General features: G+C 46.7%; 1 protein-coding gene across 2 annotated transcripts in view; it reads right to left on the reverse strand.

Annotated features, from left to right (window-relative positions):
- Positions 1-10,106, reverse strand: part of GPR63 (G protein-coupled receptor 63) — a 54,890-nt gene extending 44,784 nt beyond the window's left edge. Inside the window, exon 1 of one of the 2 annotated variants that reach the window (XM_056563262.1) lies at positions 10,004-10,106. The gene's annotated coding sequence lies outside the window, so the exon portion shown is untranslated. Of the gene's footprint in view, positions 1-7,578; positions 8,171-10,003 lie in introns of those variants that run through there. The other variant, XM_056563261.1, reaches the window with a different exon arrangement.
- Positions 10,107-11,828: the final 1,722 nt, after the last annotated feature.

Raw genomic sequence — 11,828 nt, forward strand, 5'->3', positions numbered from 1 at the left:
ACAAATGGTTAAGATAATTGAGAAATATGATAACTGATATTATTCAGCTATAATTTCTGTGTTTTTGTTTTGTTTGTATTCTTTCTTTTCTCCAGCTCAGTGCGTACTGGTTTTCTGACCAGGGTGCCTCCAGCTGTTGCAATACTACAATTCACTACAGAATGATCACCTTCCCACCCAGCGATTGATCCACTCATTGAAGCAAAGACAGGCTCCCTCTAAACACCTGACTACTGTCTTGGGCCGCACTACAATGTGGGAAAACCTGAGATGACCATTTTGTATGCTGTTAAAAATAAACACGGAGGCAAAAATCACAGAATTGCGAGTCCACCATGAAACCCAGGTACAGACACTATATTATAAACTACACTAACTTTACAGCTCCTGTAGCATAGTCAAATAAAAATAAATATGCCGGAATACATCTTTAAGTGCTGGGGAATGTAGAGAAGAAAATGTTTTTTCCCCCCGTCTATATGCTCAGGCTTATGGGTGGGTACTTGTTTAGATAGAATATCATTTATTTTGATAATGAAACACTATTGGTATAGCTAAAATTGTTCTATAATAAATGTATGAAAAGCAATATAATATAGAAAACCACAATACAATGATATCATATGATAGCGATAAGTCAACACTTCCACTAACTGGAATACCCTTTAAGTTAGCTATGGTAATTATTTTTTGTAATATTCTACATGGCTTTTTAAAACAATGCTAGTGCCCCAATTCTTTAATAAGCAACACTTAAATAAGTCTCCAGCTCCATAGAAAACATTCAAACTTTGTTCCATCATAAAAGGTCAGTACAAAAACCAAAGTGTTTCAGACACATCATAATGTTATCATAATGTGTTTGTCATGCCATGAATAAGGGCGCTTGTTGCATGTGAAATGTGTCAGGTTATTGACCTTTTATTATGACAGAATAAAATATTGAAGTTTCATATGAAGCTGGAGATTTTTATTCAAATGCTGGTTATTATGGGACATTGCCTTGGATCTGGAGGCTGTCTTCCATACGGTCTTCCATCCATGGGATAATAATATAGAGAGACAATGAATTCTTTACAGTGAGCAGCGCTGATTATTACCTATTAGCCTCAACTTATGGTCTAACTTCATATTCCTTTTGCAGGACATTTGACTGGCAGGTCCAACAGTTATACACATGATAACCAGTGCAGTATCCCCCATGGTAATCTCCCTGTTACTGTCTTCAATACAGTACATGACTAATATCATACTGCATACAAACAACTATACCATAAAACTGCCACCTAACAGTACCCCAAGAACTTCAAAAGGGCATAGTTCCATAGTTGAAAGATAAGACTGGTGCCAGGATCAGATGTTACTCTGATCTTAGGCTACTTTCACACTATGAGTATTCATCCGTTATTAAATATCCGTTTTCTGTGTGAATAATGTCGGCTGAATAATGTCCGTCAAAATATTGGGCATATTCATCCATTAAGACCCATTATAACATCTGTCATGTACAGACGTTTTAACACCTCTGCCTACAGACTCCCAAAGCCGGGACAACTACTACTCCCATCATGGAACAGACTTGTTTCCATGGGAGTAGTTACTCCCTAGCTGCGGGAGTCTGCCGGTGGCTGGGGAGGCTATATTAGTGTTTATACTACTACCCCCATAATGGAACAGACTCTGTTCCATGTTGGGAGTTGTAGTACAGGGGCTGAGGGAATGATGGCACCTTATCTCACTTCTGAGACCCGATGCGATTAGAAGTTATTAAACAGGGAGTGGGCGGCATGCTGCGGCTCCCCTGCGATGTACGATGTATTTTACTTTCATTTTTAATTCCCCACCAGGAGCCCTGAATGGCTGGTACAGGGCAGCAATTCAGTGGCTTCCGGTGGGGTTTTTAAACTTCAGTGTTCCTTACTGTATAATCACATTCCCTCATTTTATTCCCCCCCATGTGTATATGTATGATTCCCCCCCCTGCCTTCTGCCCGGTCTTCTAGCGCTGTCACAAAGCACAGCAGGGTCATGCCATTCCATTCCTTGCTTCTCATCTCCGTACTTGACGGATATGAGCAGCAGAGAATGGAGGGACCTGTCTCCCCTGTGCTCTGCTTCATTCATTCACCACTGCCGGTTCCCATGTCCCCACTGCTGCGCTGCTCCAAGCGCAATCAGAGTGCACAGCAGAGATAGAGATTAGCAGTGGGGAATAGACTGACAGGCAGCGCATTGGGGGTACAGGTCAGGTACGGCAGCGGGGAATGGAGCACTATAACAGCGCACAGGGGGGGGGGGGGGGGGTATTGGGGGACAGGTCAATCCATTCTCCACTGCTCCTCTCTGTCAGATACGGAGATAAGCAGCAGGGAATGGAATGGCATGTCCCTGCTGTGCGCTGTGACAGCACTAGAAGATGAGAAGATGACTGGGTAGCAGGCAGGGGGAAATCATACATATACACACACGGGGGGAATAAAATGGGGGAACGTGATTATACAGTAGGGAACACTGAAGTTTAAAAACCCTGCCAGAAGCCCTGAATGGCTCATCTGTACCGGCCATTCAGGGCTCCCAGTGGGGAATTTAAAAAAGAAAAGTAAAATATATTGTACATCGCAGGGGAGTGGAGCATGCCGCCCGTCCCCATGTTTAATAACTTCTAATCGCATCGGGTCTCAGAAGTGCGATCAATCCCTCAGCCCCTGTACTACAACCCCCATCATGGAACAGAGTCTGTTCCATGATGGGGGTTGTAGTACAAACACTAATATAGCCTCCCCAGCAACCGGCAGACTCCAGCAGCCGGAGAATTACTACTCCCATCATGGAAACAAGTCTGTTCCATGATGGGAGTAGTAGTAGTCCATCAGCACTGAAGGAGTCTGCTGATGTCACCTCTTCTGAGCATGCTCAGAAGTAATAACGGATATTCTAAACCAGGTGCAAACCGATGACATAAAGGCTCATCCGTTTGCCATAGACTTCAATGTTAAAAAGGCCGTTAAATTACCCGTTTCTTGTGACGTAAGAAAAATCAGTGCTTGTGCTGTTTTTCCTTCCGTCACAAATAACGTCCGTTATTCATGGCGGACTATAACGGGTCATAACAGAAAATCAAAAAATCCCATAGTCTTGAATGGGATTTTGTAACGCCCGTTTAACATCCGTTTTTAATGCTTTTCTACCAGAAGTTTATAACGGGTCTTTTAATGGAGCAACTTTATAGTGTGAAAGGGGCCTTAGATGTCAGTCACAGTGCCACTGCTTGGAGAAAATGTCTCCTGCTGATAACTTGCATGTATGTCTAAATGCAGGAAAAGGTTAACAGAAAACGAATTTGTTGCACAACTCACAGCATTCCACAGTTAAAAATCTAAATAACATATTGTCTACTAGGCCTGCACGATATATCGCAATCCCAATCGAATCGCGATTATTAGGGATTGCGATATTTCGATTTGGCCTCTGCACATGACCTCTGCACATGTTACTGAGGATACATAAAAAAAAAAAAACCTCCCACAGAAGTCAATAGGGTTTGCTCCAGTCTATTGTTCCTATATCCATGCAGCTTACTGTAAAGCATGTCTACAAATGGTGTGCAGAAACCGCAGATAATATGGCTGCCCCCATAATGTACAAATCATGAAATAAAAAAATGTACAAACAGAAAATAGAAACTGATTAGAAAAGGGAACATGTTTTAGTGTCTCCATCTAATCGGTAAATTAACCTTTCATGTGAATGTCTAGCCTTTCAACACAGATGGCCTATCTTCAGACACCCCTCATTTGACTACAGGACCCCTCTAGAGACATTTAGGTGGGGTTCAGGCTTAGGGATTAACAAGATAATTCTGCTTAGAAATGACACTCGGAATTCCAGTGCAGCAGAATTCAATTGCTGTCAATGGGACTTCACTGCACAAGTCACTGGGGAATTTCAGCACCAAAGTTTCTGCCACTGGAATTTGCCAAAAGAAAGATCTGTTATTCCTATGGTGGAATCTGCATGGAATAAAGTGCAGCCTATGGGTCCTAGCATCTACCGATTCCGTGGGTGCAGGGCACCCTAGGATTCTCCAGAAGGAATCCTCAATGTGAACCTGTACACTTGCAGCTTTCTTATTGTACACATGCAGAAAACCTGCGGTAAAATAGGAATACATAACATGTGCATTTAGCTGCAAATTCACCCTGGCTACAGTGAAAGGGATTCGTTCTGCAGTGAAAGGCTGCACTCGTTTTTTTGGTCTGTATTTTACATTTTCTGCCATTTGGACTGTTTTTTGCATCCTTGAAATGTTTTTCAGACATTTTGCTAAAGCAAATGTCCCTTGCAGGCGAGAAAAAGGAAACAAAAAGTAGAATGTTTTTAAGATCAGGCAAAAAATAAATGACATTTTACCAAGTGGGAACTATCAACCAAATGGAATTCAATGTTAAAATAAATGTCCGGTTTTGGAGCCGTCACGTCTACAATCTGTACAGTATTTCAGCTGGAAAAATGCCCATGGCGTGTGCAGAAGAAAATCTCCTCTAGGGCTGGGCGGTATAACGTTCATACCGAATACCGAAGTTTTTGTGCTGCACGATATGAATTTTAACCCTTACCGCAATACCGGTTTGGCCCCTCACCCTCGGGAATGAATTGTCAGCCCAGCGCTGCGCTGTCCCCATCGAGGTACTACTCACATATGTCACCCGCAAGCACTGCCCTCCTCGTCCTCCTGTTTGTTGCGGCCTTTGGCGCTGACACTCTATACCAGTGGTCTTCAACCTCCAGCCGTTGGCTGTCCGTGTATGCTGGGAGTTGTAGTTTTGCAACATCTGGAGGTAGGGATCGACCGATTATCGGTATGGCCGATATTATCGGCCGATAATCACGATTTTGGGCATTATCGGTATCGGCAATTACCTTGCCGATAAGCCGATAATGCCCCGCCGCCCCCACCGCACCGCATCGGTCGATCCCTATCTGGAGGTCCGCAGGTTGAAGACCACTGCTCTATACTGTATCCCTATGCCTGAGCTGCAAAAGGTAAACAAAATAAACTTTAACTCACCTTCCCCGTCGGTCCGGACCAGCTTCCAAGGAAATGGAACGTCGGACAGCCATCAGCCTATCACTGGCCGCAGCGATGTTCTGCCTCAGCCGGTGATAGGTTTAGCGCACTGTTATGTAAGAAGCCGGCTTCTTACATGACAGTGCGCTCAGCCTATCACCGGCAGAGGCAGAACATCGCTGCGGCCGGTGATAGGCTGACGGCTGTCCGACGTTCACGTCCCCAAGAAGAGCGTAAGGCCAATGTGGGAACATGCGTTAAAGTTTATTTTTGTTTACATTTTTCAGCCCGGGCATAGGGATACAGTATAGAGTGTCAGCGCCGGCGGCTGTAACAAACAGGAGGACGAGGAGAGCAGCGCTTGCGGGTGACATGAGTAGTACCCCGATGGGGACAGCGCTGGGTTAATAATTTTATTTTTATTTTTTTTGGGGGGGGAGGAGGAATACCGTTATATACCGTGGAACCGCCATAAGTTACAAAAATACCGCGATACACATATTTGGCCATACCGCCCAGCGCTAATCTCATCCACTTGCCTGCTACTGTGACCCCTTAGTTTTTCTGTGCTGTGAGAATTTAGATGCCTAAAACTAAGGGTCAGCGACACCTTCAGATTCTTCCCCATTTCATCAATTCCAAAAAAAAAAAAAAAACTCCAAGTGGACCTCCATCTACCATCAGAGATAGATTGTACTGATATACTATCAATGCTAATGGCAGCCGAAGGCCCATTGAGAGGGTTGGTACAAATACTAAGTCATCGCCTACAAAACCCTTGGGTCATCCAATCGTAAAAGCTTCAATTTGCAATCCCTAGTGTAGAGCCCAATGAGAGCGGAGGATTTCTGAACTGTGCCATCTCAATGGAAATATCCCCAGACAGGGCATCAATGTACTCTGATCTCATGGCAGACTGCAGCACAAACTGGCACAGGAGATGTTTAGCATTAGTATAGGGCAAATCCGTCCTGATCCGAGAGATCATGGACACATTACATTCAATGTGTGTGTATTCCCTTTACAGATGGCACTGTGTGATGTCATCCTGTGTGCACACATAGTAGTACTAGGAATATCTCCACTAGTGTCTGGGATACATATTCAAGGTTGTGTTCACCTGAGGCAGGTCTAAAGCTGGCCAATCACTGCCCTCTGGAATTGGTCATATTATTGTGCCAGCAATATGCCACACTAAACCAACCAATCACAGTCCTATCAAATTGTTCATATAAATGATGGTGCCAGCAATATGCCACACTAAACCTGCCGATCACTGTCCTATGGAATCGCTCATATAAATAATCGTGCCAGCATTATGCCGCCATAAACTGGCAGATCACTGTCCTACAGAATTGGTATGAGATGGTGCAATATCTGGCAGATCAGATGGTGTTTCTATTTTCAGCCAACCACAGCCCAAAAGAAACAACACAGCCGATCACATTTTCCACAGACATAAGTCTGCTCTCAGCCAAAATGGCCAACTGGCCAACCATCTCAAGTGTATGGCCAGATGTAAGGACTTCACAGGATGCAGTCAGAGTTACTTCTCAGTCAACTCTCTGGACACTAATGGAGGAGCACAACCAATAGCAGATTCCCCCACAATAGTGGTATAGACCCCAACGACCCTATTGGTGCCAACTACTGCTGACTCCCTATATTAATTCTCCCACAATAGTGGTATAGACCCCACGACCCTATTGGTGCCAACTACTGCTGACTCCCCATATTAATTCTCCCACAATGGTGGTATAGACCCCACGACCCTATTGGTGCCAACTACTGCTGACTCCCCATATTAATTCTCCCACAATGGTGGTATAGACGCCATGATGGTGCCCACTACTGCTGGCTCCATTGATGACACCTGTGTCTGGCTGCCCATAATAATTCACCCACAATGGTTGTATAGACCCACTGATCCTAGTGGTGCCCACTACTGCTGGCTCCCACTGGTGAAACCTGTGTCTGGCTGCCAATAAGAATTCACCCACAATGGTGGTATAGACCTCATGACCCCAGTGGTGCCAACTACTGCTGGCTCCCATTGGTGGCTTCTGTGTCTGGCTGCCCATATTAATTCCCCCACAATGTTGGTATTGACCCCATGACACTAATGGTGTCCACTACTGCTGACTCCCATTGGTGGCACCAGTGTCTGGCTGCCAATAATAATTCACCCACAATGTTGGTACAGACCTCATGACCCTAGTGGTGCCCACTACTGCTGGTTCCCATTGCTGGCATCTGTGTCCGACTTTCCATATTAATTCTCCCACAATGGTGGTATAGACCCCATAACCCTAATGGTGCCCATCATCGCTGACTACCGTGGTGGCACCTGTGCCAGGCTGCCCATATTGTTATAGCAGGGATAGATAGTTGGTGTGGTAGTGCCATGTATGGAGGGACACAGCAATGCTCCTGGGCACCATGCGGCTAAACCTACACAATGAACGAGCCCCGGACTGCAAGCTATTGTGTGCCAGGGGGAGGCTACTGACCTGCGGTCCTCTCTCTCCCTCAGGCAGCTGGATCCCCGGCGTCCTCCGCTTCACGCTGAACGGCTCCATTCAGCATCCTGGCTCATAGTCCCGGTCGGCGGCCTCTGCCGCATCCCCGTCCTTGCTTTACGTTACCGCGCTGCTTCTTGCAGCATCATACGCCCGGTGCTTGCCGCACACCGGAGCCGTCCATTGTTAGGAATAGCCGTACACGGGCACGGAGGATGAGCGCTCCCTGTCAGCAGCTGCACTGAGGGCCGGCCCGCCGCTTACCACGCCCGCCGCCGCGCCATTGGCTCCCGGGAAGAGAAAGTGAAGGCACAGCTGGATGGAGGGGGAACTTCTCCCGGGCATGGGACTGTACTAAGGACCGGGGCCTGTGCACATTACCGAGGCTGCACGGATAACGCAACATGCCGCTATAGGGGTCTATCGGCACAAGGTTCCCACTGCAGTTCATATGGTAGAGAATCCGTATGGTGGACATGAAACCACATAATAGAAGTGTGATGTCCCAGTACAGGATGATGTGGCCCCATACTGTCCCAGCATGTCCCCAGGGCTCCCCTGCAGCATACCCCCATTATGTATATAGGATGGCTTCATTTAATGTACTGTTGCTTAAAGAGTACCTCTCATCAAATTTTTTTTATATAGTTATAAATATATATTATATATAAAACAATTTACTAATAGGGTTCTGTTAAAAAAAAATATATATTTTTTCTATTTCTGTTTTTTTTGTGTGTTTAAACTTTTGGCCACTAGGGGTCTCCCTAGGAGTCCCCTTTTTTTTGGTGATTTCGGACTCACGCCGATGCATTGCCATAGAATGAAATTTGCCATAGAAGAAAATGCTCCGCATCCATCACATCCTATTGGCTCACACTTGTCACGTGACATATTTAACCGTCACGCATCGACGCGCACAGCAGTCTCAGTTTGGCTATCACAGGGAGAGGATCTCCTCTCCCTGTGATAGCTGAAGCTGCATCGAGCTCTCATGGCCTCTGTGGCCCGATTCAATCGGGCCACAGAAGCTCATACATTTACTCTTTTATTACATGTACTGTTTTATAGATCTACAGCGCTATCGGGATCCCTATGCCCGATAGCGCTGTCATCAGCGTGCCTCCCCGAGAGCGCGATAGATCCACAGCGTTATCGGGATCCCTATGCCCGATAGCGCTGTCATCAGCGTGCCTCCCCGCGAGCGCTTACTACACCCCATGCCCGCAGCTCTACTCCCCGTCCCCCGTTAACTCTCAGGGAGCGGGGAACATACAGTAGAGCATCGGGCGCAGGCGCAGCACTACGCAAATAGCGTAGGGCTGAAGTAAGTATTGCGCGTGCTCAGTTGTCCTTCCCTACGCAATTTGCGTAGGGAGGCCAGCTGGCCATGCGCAGTCTGTATGCATTGCAATAGAATTAGATTTGCCTTCGGATGGCTCTGTGCAGCTTCAGCAAACTGAGACTGCTGTGCGCGTCGATGCGTGACGGTTAAATATGTCACGTGACAAGTGTGAGCCAATAGGATGTGATGGAGGCGGAGCATTTCATTCTATGGCAAATTTCATTCTATGGCAATGCACCGGCCTGGCGGCTTACCTGCCATGCGCGCTCCTGACTCAGGCGTCTCAGGCTCCTCCCGCTGACAAGGAGAGCCGGAGTGAGGTGGATTTCCACCTCACTCCATCCCTGCCCTGCACTCCGCCTGTATGCATGCTCCCGAGAGGGAGCGCAGCATACAGTAAGAAGGGCGGAAGCAGCCCGGCAAGGCTTCAGATGATGTCGCACCTGCCGGGACCCGCCCACTTCCTCCCTTCTCAGACGCTCCTCTCTGAGCTACCGAAGATGAACATAAAAAGGTGTTTTTATGTGGTTTTTAAGTAAAATAAACGCTAGGATAAACAGAGTTAGAGACAGGGACAGATGGGGAGGGGGATTAGGGAAAGTTTAGTTGATCATAGGTACTCTTTAACCCCTTAAGGACGCAGGGCGTATGCATACGCCCCCGTTTCCGAGTCCTTAAGGACTCAGGGCGTATGGATACACCCTGCGTTCTTCCGGCCCCTGCCGCTCACCGGGCAGGGACTGGACTGGGATGCCTGCTGATATCGTTCAGCAGGCATCACAGCATATCGCCCAGGGAGGTCCCCCCATATCGACAATCGCCGCAAATCGCGCGTCAATTCAGACGTGCGATTTGCGGTTATTCCGGGTCAATCACGTCTCCGGGGACCCGGAAAAAAGGGGTGAATGGGGCTGTCTGAGACAGCCCCAATTCACCCTTACTCAGCAGGAGTGAGGTGGCACGGGTGCCGCTTTGCGATCACGTGATTAATCGGTCGGAACGACCGATCAGTCACGGACCTGCTGGGGACGGCGATCGGAGCGGAGATCGGCGCCGGAAGGGGTCTCCTACCTTGCCCTGGTAAGGCGGGGGTCCCCTCTGGTGCGGTGGCGGTGACAGGAGCAGCGCCCCGGGGCAGGATACACAGCAGAAGGTAAGGCCTCTTCACTTCCTGCTGTTGCTTAGCAACAACTCTCGGCATGCCAAAGGGCATGCTGGGAGTTGTAGTTTTGCAACTGCTGGAGTTCCAACTACAACTCCCAGCATGCCCTTTGCTAGTCTGTGCATGCTGGGGGTTGTAGTTATGCATAACTACAACTCCCAGCATGCACAGACTACCAAAGGGTATGCTGGGAGTTGTAGCAGTGTGCCTCCAGCTGTTGCAAACCTACAACTCTCAGCATGCCCTTCGGCTGTCAATGCATGCTGATTGTTGCAGTTTTGCATCAGCTGGAGGCAAATTGGTTGTGAAAAAGAGTTTGTTACCTAACTCAGTGTTTTGCAACCAGTGTGCCCCCAGCTGTTGCAAAAATACAACTCCCAGCATGCATTAAGAGATTGTACATGCTGGGAGCTCTAGTTTTGCAACAGCTGGAGGCACACTGGTTGCAAAACACTGAGTTAAGTAACAAACTCTGTGCTTCCCAACCAATGTGCCTCCAGCTGTTGCATACTCCCAGCATGTATGGTCTGTCAGTGCATGCTTGGAGTTGTAGTTTTGCAACAGCTGGAGGTTTGCCCCCCCCCCCACATGTGAATGTACAGGGTACATTCATACGGGCGGGTTAACAGTGAGTTCTGCTGCAAGTTTGAGATGCAGCAAACTCCCAGCAAAGAAACTCACTGTAAACCTCGGCCTGTGTGAATGTATCCTGAAAACACTACACTACACAAAATAAAAAGTAAAACACTACATTAGCACCAGCATTTTAGTGTAAAAAAAAATTTTTACACTAACATGCTGGTGTTGCCCCATACTTATAATTTTCACAAGCGGTAAAAGGGAAAAAACTAAATTTGTAACGCAATTTCTCCTGAGTACGGAAATACACCATATGTGGGGATAAAGTGCTCTGTGGGTGCACACTACATTAGCACCAGCATTTTAGTGTAAAAAAAAAAAAAAAAAAAAAAACATTTTACACTAACATGCTGGTGTTGCCACATACTTTTAATTTTCACAAGCGGTAAAAGGGAAAAGACAAAAAACAAGATTTGTAACGCAATTTCTCCTGAGTACGGAAATACCCCATATGTGGGCGTAAAGTGCTCTGTGGGTGCACAACAAGGCTCAGAAGTGAGAGCGCACTATGTACATTTGAGGTCTAAATTGGTGATTTGCACAGAGGTGGCCGATTTTACAGCGGTTCTGACATAAACGCAAAACAATAAATACCCACATGTGACCCCATTTTGGAAACTACACCCCTCACGGAACGTAACAAGGGGTATAGTGAGCCTTAACACCCCACAGGTGTTTGACAAATTTTCATTAAAGTTGGATGTGAAAATAAAAAAAAAATTCACTAAAATGCTGGTGTTACCCAACATTTTTCATTTTCACAAGGGAGAATAGGAAAAATGCTCAGAAGAGAAGGAATGCCATTGGGATTTTGGCAAGAGAAGGTGTCTGAAATTGAAGGCCATGTGTGTTTACAAAGCCCCCATAGTGCCAGAACAGTGGACCCCCCCACATGTGACCACATTTTGGAAACTTCACCCCTCACGTAATGTAATAAGGGGTGCAATGAGCATTTACACCCCACAAGTGTCTGACAGATTTTTGGAACAGTGATCCGTGAAAATGAAAAATTAAATTTTTCATTTGCACAGCCCACTGTTCCAAAGATCTGTCAAACGCCAGTGGGGTGTAAATGTTCACTGCACCCCTTATTAA

The sequence above is a fragment of the Hyla sarda genome, chromosome 3 (assembly GCF_029499605.1).
Source record: "Hyla sarda isolate aHylSar1 chromosome 3, aHylSar1.hap1, whole genome shotgun sequence".
Taxonomy (NCBI): Eukaryota; Metazoa; Chordata; class Amphibia; order Anura; family Hylidae; genus Hyla; species Hyla sarda.